This window comes from Lissotriton helveticus, chromosome 10 (assembly GCF_964261635.1).
Source record: "Lissotriton helveticus chromosome 10, aLisHel1.1, whole genome shotgun sequence".
NCBI classification, from domain to species: Eukaryota; Metazoa; Chordata; class Amphibia; order Caudata; family Salamandridae; genus Lissotriton; species Lissotriton helveticus.
The window spans coordinates 257,553,997-257,569,669 of NC_136071.1; the positions used below are offsets into that span (position 1 = coordinate 257,553,997).

Consider the following 15,673-nt stretch of genomic DNA (forward strand, 5'->3'; position numbering starts at 1 on the left):
CAAAACCATTCTGATCTGGGCCTGGGGCGCCAGCTGATCAGCAAGAATTTTCGCAAAAATGTTGTAATTTGGGTTATGTAGCGTTAGAGGCTTATATGAGCCAGCAACTTCAGGATTTTTATTGGACTTAGCCAAAGATATTACAATTGCCGCTCCCTGGGAGTCTGAAAGAGTTCCCAAAGCATGTGCTTCGTCATACAATTTGAGCAGAAGCGGGGTGAGTTGAGATATAAATGCCCTATACAATTCAGCCAGCAAACCGTCCGTCCCGGGGTTTTCTCATTTGCCAGTGCCTTAATTGCATTCTGGATCTCAGCCAAGGTTATAGGTTCATCCAATTCCAGTCGTACTGTAGCCGGAATGGTGGGGACAGTGAGATTAGCATAGAATGATCTGTATTTGTCGGAGTTGGAATTGGAATCGGGGGCTGACTGATAGACTCTGGTAAGGTGTTGGGTCAGTTCCTTTATGTATGTTGGTTTGGGTATATAGAAGTGTGCCTGTGCTGGATCGCAAATCTGTCAAGGGCCTGCAGGGTTGATCTTGGCGGATAAGCCATGCTAACAACCATCCTGTCTTGTCTGCAGTGACATGCATATGCGCTGAGTTTGCAGCGCAGTTTAGACAGCGCATACGCTTCAGTAAGGTTGCATGGTTGCGCTGTGCATCAGTAAGTGTGATCCGGTTTCCCGGGTTGTCTATAGTCCAGGTTTCCAACTTTAAAAGTTTGTGTTCTAGACTAGTGATGTCATGATAAAGTTGGCGCCTCCGATTACTCTGTGCGCCCAAACAATGTCCCCTCAGCGTCACTTTGAATGCATCCCATTCAACCCAGCTAGTGGAAGCTGTATCTGCATTGCGTTGAAAATAGTCATCAATCATAGTGCCCACTGAGTCTCGAAAGGGGGGGGGTCTTCTAATAGCACTGCTTCAAACCTCCAAGTGGGAATGGGGGGAGATTATGGTTTCCCATTGCAAACATAGTAGCTGGGAATTATGATCAGCGCGTGTGCACTCTAAGCTATCAATTTGTTATGGAGGGAAGTAGTGACGGGGTGGCCACAGTCCTGTCAATACGGACCTGTAACTTGAGTGGGGCAGAAAAAATGGAGTAGACTTCTAATACCGAGTTGAGGTGTCGCCACATGTCCCCTAGGTGCTGTTGCTGGAGCCAATCAGTTAAGAAGCAGGCATTGGTGGTGGCTGATGTGTGATGCAGTGGAAGAAAGCATCGATCTAGAGTAGTGTCCAACCATGATAGGCCATTCTACTGAGAGAGTGTGTGGAAGTCCATAGATAGAACCCAACAGTACAGGCCGGCCGTCTAGTTGTCCTCGTAATCACAGATAGTGGCTCTCAGGGTCTTTAATCGTGCCTTCTGTTATAAATGGGGTGCCGGGTCTGATCCAAAGTAGTGTTCCACGGGCATAACTAGAAACATTGGTGCCATGGATCTGACCCCTCCATCAACGCTGTAGTCTATTGGTTTCTATTTGCGTGAGGTGTTTCCTGAAACAGTGCCACATGTATCAAATGTCTTTTCATGTAGGCATACACTGAGTGCCGATTTGATGGTGTGTGCATACCCCTGATATTCCACGTCATTATGTTAAAGTGTGTAATGAGTCGCGTGTGAACTCGATCATCCCCCTGGTGCCAGTGTATCACCAGTAGGGGCGATGAGTCTCAGGCAAGAAACAAGCATTATGTAATGTGTGTGGTAGAGCCTGGCAAGGGTGTGGGTCATAGCAAACAGGTAAACATATCTTAACACCAATCATAAATTTGTAAATACCAAAAGAGTAGAAACACACCATGTGTCCACCCAAACAAGTAACAACATCAATCGTGAAAAGGCAATTAGGCAGCAACCTATTGGGGGACAGCAAATGTGCCAGTAGGCGGTCTCACTGCTACAGTGAAATGATACTTCAAAGTACCCATACAGCGCATATGTAAACAAGATTTGCCCTACCACCCAAGCACGGGCAGAAGCGTTGATGGCTACCTAGGGTTGCAGTCCCAATTAAAAGACTAGCATAGATCATACCTGCAAGATACAACAAATCTGATGTATACCAACAAGGATGGCAGTCCCAGGTACAGATAGGAATAGCAGTAGGACTGCAGAATGTGATCAGCATTAATAGCAGGTGTAAAACAATGTAATTGGTAGTCTGTGGGGAAAAGTCCGCGAGCAGGGTGCGAGGCTGAATCAGTCTTGGAAGGACACATGGTCGAAGAGCCATCATTGTTGAGTGATCGAAGGAGTCATCATCCATCCCGGAGTTCCTTTTGTGTTCACCTATTGCCGCTGCGGCCTGTAGTACCTGTCTGCATTCCTGCACCATTTTCTCCAAGTCTGGAACAGCTATTAGGGTAGGATGCTTTGTTCTTGGACATCGTTATCGGTGCTGCATCCCCACACCATCTCAATTGGGGGTGCCGTCTGTGTAGATTTGGGGTTTGTGGAGCGTCCCCTGGAGTCCAGCCATTCCCAGACCCGTTTGGATGTATCCCCTCTGTCGCAATGTGCAGACGTGGCGGAAACAGCAGAGAGTATTTGATGTCAAGTCCCCCTAGATTGCACTTGGCTGCAAGGGAAGTGCAGCGTTGTTTTGTATTGCAACAGTATAATCCGGTAAGAACATAATCGTAGCATTGTCCACCTTGATTTCATGTAATTGCAGAGTTTCTTTGAGAATAGCATCTCTGTCTATGTAATGCATCACGGGGAATAAGAACAGTCTGGGGTTAGCACTCAGTGAGTGGTGGCAGGCAGGCACCCGGTGCCTCTGTGAAGTATTGTGAAAGAGTGTCTTGAGGCAGCAACTGTCGCATCCATTGTCCGACATATACGACTGCATCCGATCCTTCTGCTCTCTCCAGCAAACCCACCACTCGCATGTTATTACGTCGCGACCGGTCTTCTACTTTTCGATACAGCATTTCGACACAATCCCACAGTAATCGTATTGAGGCGCCCATGTCACCAGTTTTCGGTTGTATGATGGCAATAGACTGATCAGTTTCATGGACCTTCTCTGCTCATTTGCGATGATCGGTGTGGAGTAATGTCAAGTCTGTTGTAACTGCGTCTAACTTGGTCTTGAGGGAGGTTCTCGTAGGTTACAGTGCAGTTCCAAGCTTTTTCGCCACCGCTAATGGGTGGTCACACATTGTCGGCCCATGACGATATTGCTAGTGGTTACTGGGTATTGTGTGTCCGTCTCGGTGGTGGGGCCCGCTTGCCAGAAATATGTGCGAGGGAACTGTGGCAGCATGAGCAGCCCCCATATTTCAGGTGTGTTGGGCTGGCGCATGAATGCACAGTCCAGTCGTCAAGCTGTGGACCTTCTTGTGAGCTCTTCTGCATGTGCTTCCCAGTGGGAGAGCAGCGTGTGACCTCTGTAGTCACTTCGCTTTACAAGTGGAGTGAATGGTTGTAAGGAGCTGGTTTTCCACAGTGTGTGTGACCGGGGGTGTTAATCTTCTTGTGCAATGTGCTAATGTAGGTATGCTGCAGGATATAAAAAGCGCCAATGCTACATGTGGGTGTGTACGGGCATCCGGGGTGGCGCTAGGTCTGTGCCTGCAGCAAAACAGCCCTCAAAAATCTGTCCCAGAAAGCGAGAGGGCAAAAGGCCCCACACAGGGGATCTTGCAGCCACAGCAGGGGGTCCAGAGTGCACTGACAGTAATGTCCAATAATGTTGCAGAAGTAGGAGTACAGTTCAGCCACCTGGTGATGCCTCTCAGATTGATGCCTAATCCATATAACATGTAGAGCAGACGCCCATCACCTGACTGCCAGAGTAGTTTGGATCGTCAGTTGATTGGGTGTAGCGCCTGTGTGTGTCCCGGGTTGATAGGTCTCACTCAGCCCAGATTGAGCCGATTTCCCTGGGCTCCGAGGTTCATCGCCCCCGTTGCTACTGATATAAACTATTCAGACAAGACGTGTGACCTAGTTGATTTGCAGCCACGTCCAGGCAGCACGAATCGGCGGCCGCCGGTGTCCACAAATCGCGGCAGCTCCATCTCTCGTCTGTCTGTCCTGCCCCTCACCTACTTAGTGGCACGGTCGCGACAACGCACTCCTCCGTACTTTGTCCGCAGACCAGCTGGGCGGCGACCTCGACCACAGTCGTCGCCCGGTTCCTAACTCCCTCGCAGGCGTAGAGGCGGAGTGTACGGACACATCATGGTCAGCAGTGCGGCAGCAGGCTCAGACCAGGGTAGTGCGTAGGGGCCGCGTGTCTGGACACGTCATAGTCAGCAATGCGGCCGCAGGCTCAGACCAGGGTAGTGCGTAGGGGCCGCGTGTCTGGACACGTCATAGTCAGCAATGCGGCCGCAGGCTCAGACCAGGGTAGTGCGTAGGGGCCGCGTGTCTGGACACGTCATAGTCAGCAATGCGGCCGCAGGCTCAGACCAGGGTAGTGCGTAGGGGCCGCGTGTCTGGACACGTCATAGTCAGCAATGCGGCCGCAGGCTCAGACCAGGGTAGTGCGTAGGGGCCGCGTGTCTGGACACGTCATAGTCAGCAGTGCGACCGCAAGCCCAGGCCAGGGCTGCACCCCTCCCCTGGGCAATAGGCCAGATCGGTGCACAGAGTCGGTGGCAGGGGGTCACGGGGATCCAATCCCCGTTGGTCGAGACGGGTCTCTGGCAGAATACGTGTTGATTTAGCGGGGTTAGCTAGCCATGTCCCTCAGTCTATGGTTAACTGATAAATAGTGTGTCTGATGTTACCCCAACTGAGTATGTTTCCTGCCCTTTTTCTTTGGCTTCTGTGTTTTCTTTTCACCAGTCTTTTTTCGCATAGTGTCCATCACAGGGGGTTTATGTTTATGGTTGGTCCCGATGGTTACCCCTATAGAGACGTAACATTCAAACGTCATCAATAATGCTACTTGGGAACCAAATGTATTAATTCATAACCTATTATGTCTTTATAATTTTTCCATTGTGATAAATAAGTTAAGATATGCCTGTGGTCATATGTCATTTATTTCATATGCCTTCCTGTTTAAACTATCAAACCACACAGCAAACCGCCTTTATGTATAGATTACAGTATCACTGTTTCTTTTGTTTGTATACACTTTCCAAAATTACGTTTTTCACTCACTGATTGTCCAAATCAAATCGTGATCCCCAAAAAAACAAACCATTTACAGTTATTATTGCAGGAGAACAACTGTTTTCCTTTGTTACAGTTATAGATCAATTTCCCTCTTTGTCCTTAATACTCTTTGTGATGGAAAGAATGTAAGGCAGCACTCTATTAGGTGTTTTTATCTCATATGAAGCGATTACTGGAAACTCTTGCACCATGAGCTTCTAGAGAACAGCACTTTATCTGTGGGAACATGCTAAGAGCCCACTGACAGTATCAGTGTAGGTGATACAAATCTCAGTCTGGGTGGAAGAAGTTTGTGATTACCCACCAGTGTATGAAAGAGAGGCGGTCAGTCTGATAGAAGGAACGTCTCACTCACATGAGCCCATGGAGTTGTGCTCGATCGAGGTCAACTTAATGTCATGTAGAAAAGGATGTCAATTTGATGAATCACTTTGGCCAGAGGTCACATGTAAATGTGAAATAGAAACAGGGATAGAAGTGATCCATTAGGGACGCAGTAGTTGATTTTTTTAACCTAAACTAAATAGGGGGTATAGTTACTGACTGAATACACTCTATTAAATAAGATTAACCAATCCATCTGCTTGCCATTATACCCAGCTTTGGTTAGTCATGCTAACATGAAAAAAAGTGTTCCATGAGATTTGAAGGTGGCTGAGAGATACAATAACAGCTCTACCTGAAAACCAGTCCTATCTACGAGCATTTCCATAAAATCTAACACCAGCGACCCAACTGACTTGGTGCTACAGCCAGGTTGAAATGCTACCTGTAGGAAGTCCAGCAGTTAATTTCTTTCAGCAAAACTCTGAAACTGAGTGAAAACCAGTCTTTCTAATAACCTTCTTGTATGGGAAACCCGGAAGGTTGGATGTTATTCAAGTGTTCTGGTGCAAATTATTTTTTTGTAATAAAGGTCACACAATAGCTCATTTCCACAGAAGGGGAATGACCCCCTTCCTTAATGAACAGTCATTCACTCAGTAATTGATGACACATATGTTTCTATTTGACATGTGAATGCTAAGTAAAATAAACAAATAGAATACATGAGAAGTGAGGTGAGGGTAATGAAGGCGGATGTGGAGGTGACAGAGAGGTGATAAAGGCTGGTGCCGTATGACAAGAGTGGATTGCAGCATTATTTTATAAAACAGAAACGATTGGGGTGAGAGAAGAGGGAAGGGGAGAGATGCACTTTTTGAAATAGTAAATAAAATGTGAGAGTACTTATGAAGTATAGTAGAGGCGGCAGGGGACGCGTGATCAAGAAAGAGGAGAGAGAAGGGATATGAGGCGCGAGTAATAAAGGAAGACAAGTGTGATCAGGATGAGTGGGAAAGAGCAAGAAAGAAGAACAGAGAGCCAAAAGAAGAAGAAAGACCAAGAGAAGGAAGGAGATTTGTAAGACAGCAAAACTACTGGGGAGCTGAGAAAGGCAATTTGACAGTGCAGTATGACAGTGCAAGTAAGAGAAGTAGAGATAAAAAAGAGAGAGGAGAAAAGAGAAAGGGTAGAGAAAGTTCGGAGATCGAAATCAAGAAGGAAAGAAGAAAAACAAGACAAGAGGAAAGAGAGAGAGTCAGCAAGAAGCGAGCCACATAAGACAAGGGGAAGAAGATTAATACAGAAGTAAGGATAGAGAAAATAAGAAATTGGAGAACGAAGAGAAAAGAGGTGAGAGCAGGAAAGACAATGGGAATGGAGAACCAGCAAGGGGAAGAAGGAAGGAGGCAGAGGAAGAAGGAAAGTGAAAATGAATAACCGGTTTTTAAAGCCACAGTTTCTAATGTAGCTGATTTTACAGAGCCATACCAGTTGAAATATAAACAATGTGGCAGTCATGTTAAAACAATATGAGAACACTGAATGCTACTTACCGAAAGTCATATTAACTTTTGTTTTATTTTTTTGTTTTTGTTTTTTATTTTTAGTTGATGTCAACCATATAAAATCACAATAAAAGTACAGTCATAAATTGATCACATGCAATAAAATTGTAAACATCATAAAATACTGAGATTTATTTTAGAATGGTAGAACAATTCTCTATTCAGTTAGCTCATCTTATTTACAACCGTTAAGAATGCCACATATTACATTCTGCTGGGAGTATGCCCTTAAGACGGATGGTATGCATTAAAAACCTATACCTTTGACTTGCAAAGAAGCAACAGTGTAAAGGAATATACTCAAACGTATGAATTACAAGTCTGCCGAATTGGCAATACCTCTTACGGTCTAACAATGTCCATTTTCGTTGCCACTCTCAATGGCAGAAGCTGCCACCAGGATTCTACTCCCATAACATCCAATGCTGTAGGAATTTTAGATAGCCTTGGCCTATAAGTTGTGCGTTAGGAAAGACTATCAGGGATCTGACAAGAACTGGTGGCCAGGTAGATAAAGGGAAGATAGAGAGCTTTCAAGATCATACAGTGAGTCAGTGAATAATAGCGATCCATTGGGGAAGTTCTGCACGAGGCAACAAAGTACAGCCAATTCTTACAGTGAACGAGAACCACAACAGTATTTGTCAGCGGTGTCAGTCCAGGAATCCTGGCAATCACAAAGGAACAAGCACTGTGGTAACATCAAGCAATGGTGGAGAACTTAATTCACAGTCATGAAAGACAAGAAGCAAGAGAATAGTAGTGCTTGACAGGAAAGAACGGAAATAGGCAACATTTGGTAGAAAGCAGGCATACATGCGAACTAGGAAACTGGGAACTAAGGACACAGAGAAAGAAACTGGGAACTAAGGAAGAAGGGAATGGAAGGCAAGGACTGAGGAAAGGGTAACTGCAGAAATTGTGTTAGTTCAAGGAATCATGAAGCACTGAAATTGCACTAGCTCAAGAAAAAAAATGAAACCTTGCAGAATAATGCTAGCTCTTGAAACAAGAACACACTACAAAATATGGCAGGTTCAGGAACCTAGGATGCACTGTGTGGGTTCAAGAAACAAGGATTTGCTATGCTCAGGAATCTGGAAATCTCTGGAAACAAAGGGTCTATCAGACAGGAACTCTGCTACAACTATCAACATTTGACTGAATGGCTCAGATGCTTTAAAGAGATTATTGTAGGAAGGTGGATACCTGACTATGGTTACCCCATTTTTTTTGCCTTGTGTTTAGCTGGTTTTCGACTTAGTTGGCCTGGGATCCTGCTAATCAGGGTCCCAGGCTATCTGCTCTCTCTTTAAATGGACTCCATGTACCCTAGGTAGATCACCAATTTGGTACTGGACACCTTGTCAGCCCCTATACAGTGCACTATAGGTGCCAAGGGCATAGGTGCATCCAAGGCCTACCAGGGGCTGCAGCATATCTTTTGCCACCCCTGGCTGGTACTTAAATCGACACAACTGGCTGTTCACACAGCTGGAGCAAGGTGGTGTAATCACCCCTTGCTTAGATGTAGTATATCTATGTCTAAACCTATATCTGGACACATATATACCTATAAGTCACTCCTATGGCAGGCTTTAACAATCCTGGAGGCAGAGTGCTTGGTTTTATGTGAGATGGTGCTCTAGCATGAGCTGAGCCTGTCTGCAGCTTTCGGAACCATTTCCTTATAGCTGTTCTAGTGATACTGCCATACCATATACCCTTAAGTGCATTATAATCCTCGCGGTTAATGCTAACTTTGTTTTGGCTTTATCAAAACATGTCATGTTTGGTGTCATACATTTTGGAATACTACCCCCTCGCCAATTCTGGCGACGGGGGTAGCATTCCACCCTTCTAGAGGGAGAAGACATGTTACTTACTGCAAATGCGGTTAATCCTAACCAGAGCCCCAGCATCACAAAATGGATGCTGCTGCCACAGACACATGTTTGACCTCCTGCTGCTGACCGAAACTTGGCAGAGGACGCCTGGACAAAGCGTTTCCTGTCACAGGGAGGTGTCACACCACCCCAGACAGGAGATAGTGGATTGTAGCAGGGAGGGTTGAAAGAAACTAGACACTGCCTGGGGCGCACAAGGTGTCCCTGGGCAGATTCCAGTCAAACCGGTTCTGGGGCACTCCAGCCCCAGTCCTGGCGGCAAGCTGGACAAAGGAAAGGGGTGTAACCACCCCCTTCCTGGGTCCCACCCATAGAAGGGACCTAGCAGGTAATCCAGCCCCCAGATTTGGAATATAGGTGGGAGCAGTGCCAATGCACATCAGATTATCCTGACTGAAACTTATAAAATGAAACTCTGGACCCTTCGACATCCCACTCGACGTGGAAGACTGAAGAATCTCCCTTGTGGTCAAGGAGTGACCACCCTGTGCAAACAGGCACCATCCAGCATCTCGACGTTTGCTTTGTTGCAGTTCCCGCCGGAACTCGAGCGACAGAGACTGACAAGAGCCAGCTATCCTGCCTTCCAACAGCCCGATCCACAGTCCATGCAGAGCTGGGACCCGTGGAGGCGACCTGAAGCGTGGGAGCGGCCATCTTGAATAAACCACGAAGCGCTGACCGTGCAGCACCCGAGGCTCCCTCGAAGCTGTGCATTGGAGTTTGAGAAGCTCCAGCCCCGAGCAGCTTTTGCACTGAAGCTCACCCCTCCACACTCGACGAGTGCTGCGTGGGCCCTTTTGCATGTTCCTGCTCGACGCGTTGGTCCGGTCGCTTGCCCATTGGCTAGTGGCCCCAGAACCGACGAACCTTCAAACTTGAACAGCTGGTCTGGTTGCTCCAGACTGGCACTTGCTCCCCTGAAAAGGAGCACCCGCTCAGACCTTGCTGGTCCGAGTATTAAGCCATCTTCGAATCCTGCGTGGGTTACCTTTACCAAGGCTTGTTGACTCCGATTGTGAAGCCGACACCGCCAACAGTGAGAGCCTTCGTGGGACAGCTTGTGATTCACTCCAGGACATCCTCGGTGCCCCAGAGTCCACGTGGCAGCGGAGACAAGGCACCCAACATCGACCTGATTGCGCCCGACATCGCCTGATTCCTTCCTGGTTCCTTCCTGGTCACTGCCCAGTGACACAGACTCTGTCCCCTCTGCTTTCAGGTACCCTTCAACTTCGATCCACCCTTGGATCGCACCGGACACTTCTCTTCTGGACGCCTGCAGCATCTTCATCTTCAGGCACCATCGAACTGCGTGACGAAACCCGACACACTTTGGCACCTATGCACCCGCTTCCTGTGGGTGAGGTAACTTACTAGCGCCGGTGTTCTTACACTGGTACACACCTCTAGTGCCTAACTCTAAAGTTTGGTAGTCCTAGTCCAGTCGGAAGACTCTTTAATCTGTAAAACGATAACTTTTACGCACCATTGACTTTACATTGGTGCATGCGTGTGCTTTCTGCACTGCACCCGAATCCCGCGGGCTACTCCCGTCCTAACTGTGGTTAGTCCAGTGTAGTCCCAGCGATTCCCAAGGCCCTAGGCCTTACCCCCGATAGATTAGTGATTGTTATACCACTTTTTTGATATATGGTTTGAGTGTCCACCGGCCTCATCCAAAAACGTGTAACTTGTATATGTTATATTGTGCTTTTGTTTAAACGCTTGTGCTTCATTGCTCATAAAGAGTAGTGGGGATTATTCTGAGAATAAATACATATATTTTTATAATATATAACTTGTGTGGTGTCCTTTCATTTGGTATTACAGGATTGCTAATGGTAAAACAGCTGGCTTCACATGCCCTCTTGAGTTAAGCCTTTAAGGCTGCTTAGTCCATGCTACCCCTAGGATAGCTTGTCTATAAGGTTGACTTACAACCATCACCATAAGGGATTGTTTGGACTGATACAAGGTGCCCACAGAACTGTGGACATCATACATCAGGCCAACTTCTCACATTGGTGAGCAGCGGTGCGGATTTGAGCTTGCTGTTGTTTTACCATTGCAATCTTTATATCAAATTGAAAGATCACATTAAGTACTTAGGTACATATAAGCAAAGCGTAGCATATTAAGTTCTACTGAACTTAGTAGTTGTAGAGAAAAGGGCTTAGCACACCCTGACTACAACTCACTAGTAAGGTACAGTAGGAAAACACTGAGTGTAGGTAGGTGCATCACTTACACCACACTAGAGTCATGTCTGGCACAGGTGAAGCTACAGGCTCTCTACCTGTGAAGGTTGACCCTCCGCAGGCAACCTCCAGCTATGACAAATTCAGCTACAAAGACTTGAGTGCCTTGTGCACTGCAAGGAAGCTGAGAAAGGGTCACAACCCTACTATTCCTATCATGATAGCCATCCTAGAAAAGGATGACCTTGAGAAAGCTAGAGTAGCTCCCTCAGGATCAGGAGATTGAGTGAACCCCCTAGATACTGAGAACCCCTCCCCAGAAGTAGAAAATGAGGAGGTAGACCCTGAATCAGAAGGTGAAGAGTCAGATCATGGTCAAGGGGATACCCAGGTACCAGTGGTAAGGCTTAGCCAAGCCAACTTGGACCTACATGGAAATGGAGAGGGCCAGCACCTCCCCAGAGTACATAACAGGATTCTCCCAGGCAATAGGAGAGAGAAGCCCTTCCAGGGATTCTCACATTTCTAGTGCCTCAAGAGAATCACAGAGAGGAATGACTTCCCCTCAAAGAAGAGAGCATAAGGCCAGGATGAGAGCAGTGAATCTCCAAATAGAAAGAGAGGAATTAGCCCTGGCCCAAGCTAGACTAGCTCTTGCAAGAGAGCAAAGGTTAAGTGGGGAGACTCCCCCTGGTGGCAGCAATATCCCAAAGGATAAAGACAGGTCATATGACCATAGAAACCTGAGTAAGATTGTGCCCCCCTACAGAGATGGGGATGATATCCACAAGTGGATAACTGCTCTTGAGAGAGCCTGCATGGTACAGCAGGTTCCTGAAGATCAGTGGGCAGCAATCTTGTGGCTCTCCTTTTCTGAGAAAGGGAGAGATAAGCTCCTCACAGTTAGATCTGAGGATGCTAAAAACTATACAGTCCTGAAGAGTGCTCTCATTGATGGGTTTGGCTTAACCACTGAGCAATACAGGTTGGTGTTCAGGGATACCCAAAAGCTCAGACTCAGGACTGGACTGATTTTGTAGATTGTGCTACTAAGGCTCTGGAAGGTTGGCTACATGGCAGAAAAGTACATGACTATACAGGATTGTATAATTTGATTATGAGGGAGCAGATCCTAAGTAATTGTCAAAACCAGCTTTTACACCAGCACCTGGTGGACTCAGATCTGACCTCTCCACAAGAATTGGGTAAGAGGGCAGACAAATGGGTCAGAACCAGGATTAGGCCTAAGAATCAGGGCAATGACCAAAAGAAGGATACTTCCAAGGCTCAAGAGAAGGGTGGGGATAAATCTAAAGACAAATCCCCCACAGGGCCCCAAAAGTCCAAGGGTGGGGGTGGGTCCCAAAACACTTCCTCTGACCAGAAGAAACCTTATTGCCATGTCTGTAAACAGCCTGGCCACTGGAAAACTTATAGCAGTTGTCCCAGAAATAGCAATAAAGAAAATATACCTCCAAGTAAGGCTCCAACACCTCCTGTTACTGTCAGCAGTAATACCCCAGGTGGTGGGAGCACCCCCAGGACTTTGGGTGGGTTTACTTTTGGAGCTCAGGTGGATTCTGGCCTAACCAGGTCCCCTAGTCCAGATACTCTTGTCTATGAGAATGGCATGGGGTTTGCCAACTTCACTGATTGCCCAAACACTTTGAGCAAATATAGACAGGAGCCCATCATCAATGGTCAAAAAGGTGAGGCCTACAGAGACACGGGGGCTAGTATCACCATGGTGACTGAGAATCTAGTCCCCTCAAGGCAACTTTTACCTGGTGCCACATATCAGGTGACAAACATTGATGGAGTTCAGAAAAATCATCCCAGGGCAGTAGTAAATCTCAGCTGGGGAGGTGTCACTGGCCCAAAGAGAGTGGCAGTGTCATCAAACTTGCCTGTAGATTGTCTACTTGGGAATGATTTAGAAATCTCAGCCTGGGCTGAGGTGGAACAAGAAACCCATTCTAAAATGGTAAATCTCCATGGAAAGGTTAGTGGGGCTGTAATGGCTACAGCCCCAATCCAAGATGTCCTTCCTGAAAAGGTTGGTAGGGCTGTGCAAGACTCAGCCCCATCTTCAGCAGAATCCCTTCCTGAAAAGGTTAGCAAAGCTGTTATGATAACAGCCCATACCCAAACTGAGTCCCTTCCTGAAAATGTTGGTGGGGCTGTGATGGCCACAGCCCAAACTCAAACTGATTCATGTGTTGTGAAGCCTGAAACTATGGATCACTCCACACAAACAGAGAGCATTGAGGAGGAAGAAAAATCTCCCTCCCACCAGACACTAGGAAAGGATCAGCCTCCTCAGGGAACTGATCTTACCCCTTGTGAAGAAACTGCCCCAGAGGTAGTCAGGCCTAGCCTGGCAGAGCCCATGATGTCAGTGGACCCTTCCAAGGTGGGACCCAGTCTGGAGCAGGTAACCTGCCCCTCTCTACCCTGCCTCAGTCAGCCCAGGGCTACAGAGGTTAAGGAGGTCAAGAAGCCCCAAAGGGCCCCCTGTCAAATAAAGCACCCCCATCAGCAGATTAGGGGCACCAAAGCTAGCAGCCCTAGCAAGGTGAAAACTTTAAAAACTCCTGAGGGATCCCCCTTACCACTAGTTAGGGACCTCCCACAGATGGAAACTGTTGGGCACAGCCAAACCTGGGACCTAAGGGCGTCAAACCTGACCTGTCCCTCCAGTAAGCCAACAGAAGGGACCCAGCCTCCAGCTGTAGGCAGCCAGAGGTTGACCCTGAGAGCACAGTGCAACTCAGTCAAGGAAAGAAAGGCACACATGGTGGGAGAGGATTGGAGGAAGCTGAGCCCTAATTTAGTGGAGCCTCACTTCAGTACTCCATCACAACACCAGCCTTTTACTTTGCCAAAACACACCAAAGGTAGTGATTCCCTATGGTGGAGACCCTCTGATACCCCTAGGGTGAGGGATTGCTTAGTGGACCATGAGACAGGGGGTAACCATGCTAGTGCAGGTACTTCCTTATATGGCCACTTAGGCAATATAGTCTTACCTGGTCAAGGATAGCCTTATCTCCTTTCGTTTGGGGGGGGGGGGGCTACGTAGGAAGGTGGATACCTGACTATGGTTACCCCAAATTTTTTGCCTTGTGTTTAGCTGGTTTTCGACTTAGTTGGCCTGGGATCCTGCTAATCAGGGTCCCAGGCTATCTGCTCTCTCTTTAAATGGACTCCATGTACCCTAGGTACATCACCAATTTGGTACTGGACACCTTGTCAGCCCCTATACAGTGCACTATAGGTGCCAAGGGAATAGGTGCATCCAAGGCCTACCAGGGGCTGCAGCATATCTTTTGCCACCCCTGTCTGGTACTTAAATCGACACAACTGGCTGTTCACACAGCTGGGGCAAGGTGGTGTAATCACCCCTTGCTTAGATGTAGTATACCTATGTCTAAACCTATATCTGGACACATATATACCTATAAGTCACTCCTATGGCAGGCCTTAACAATCCTGGAGGCGGAGTGCTTGGTTTTATGTGAGATGGTGCTCTAGCATGAGCTGAGCCTGTCTGCAGCTTTCGGAACCATTTCCTTATAGCTGTTCTAGTGATACTGCCATACCATATACCCTTAAGTGCATTATAATCCTCGCGGTTAATGCTAACTTTGGTTTGGCTTTATCAAAACATGTCGTGTTAGGTGTCATACATTTTGGAATACTACCCCCTCGCCAATTCTGGCGACGGGGGTAGCATTCCACCCTTCTAGAGGGAGAAGACATGTTACTTACTGCAAATGCGGTTAATCCTAACCAGAGCCCCAGCATCACAAAATGGATGCTGCTGCCACAGACACATGTCTGACCTCATGCTGCTGACCGAAACTTGGCAGAGGACGCCTGGACAAAGCGTTTCCTGTCACAGGGAGGTGTCACACCACCCCAGACAGGAGATAGTGGATTGTAGCAGGGAGGGTTGAAAGAAACTAGACACTGCCTGGGGCCCACAAGGTGTCCCTGGGCAGATTCCAGTCCAACCGGTTCTGGGGCACTCCAGCCCCAGTCCTGGCGGCAAACTGGACAAAGGAAAGGGGTGTAACCACCCCCTTCCTGGGTCCCACCCATAGGAGGGACCTAGCAGGTAATCCAGCCCCCAGATTTGGAATATAGGTGGGAGCAGTGCCAATGCACATTAGATTATCCTGACTGAAACTTATGAAACGAAACTCTGGACCCTTCGACATCCCACTCGACGTGGAAGACTGAAGAATCTCCCTTGTGGTCAAGGAGTGACCACCCTGTGCAAACAGGCACCATCCAGCACCTCAACGTTTGCTTTGTTGCAGTTCCCGCCGGAACTCGAGCGACAGAGACTGACAAGAGCCAGCTATCCTGCCTTCCAACAGCCCGATCCAGAGTCCATGCAGAGCTGGGACCCGTGGAGGCGACCTGAAGCGTGGGAGAGGCCATCTTGAATAAACCACAAAGCGCTGACTGTGCAGCACCCGAGGCTCCCTCGAAGCTGTGCATTGGAGTTTGAGAAGC

At 47.7% G+C, this 15,673-nt stretch overlaps 1 protein-coding gene across 2 annotated transcripts in view; it reads right to left on the minus strand.

Annotated features, from left to right (window-relative positions):
• The window catches only part of DLEC1 (DLEC1 cilia and flagella associated protein), a 691,969-nt gene that overhangs the window by 655,003 nt on the left and 21,293 nt on the right, over positions 1-15,673 (minus strand). The gene's annotated exons all lie outside the window — the stretch shown is intronic.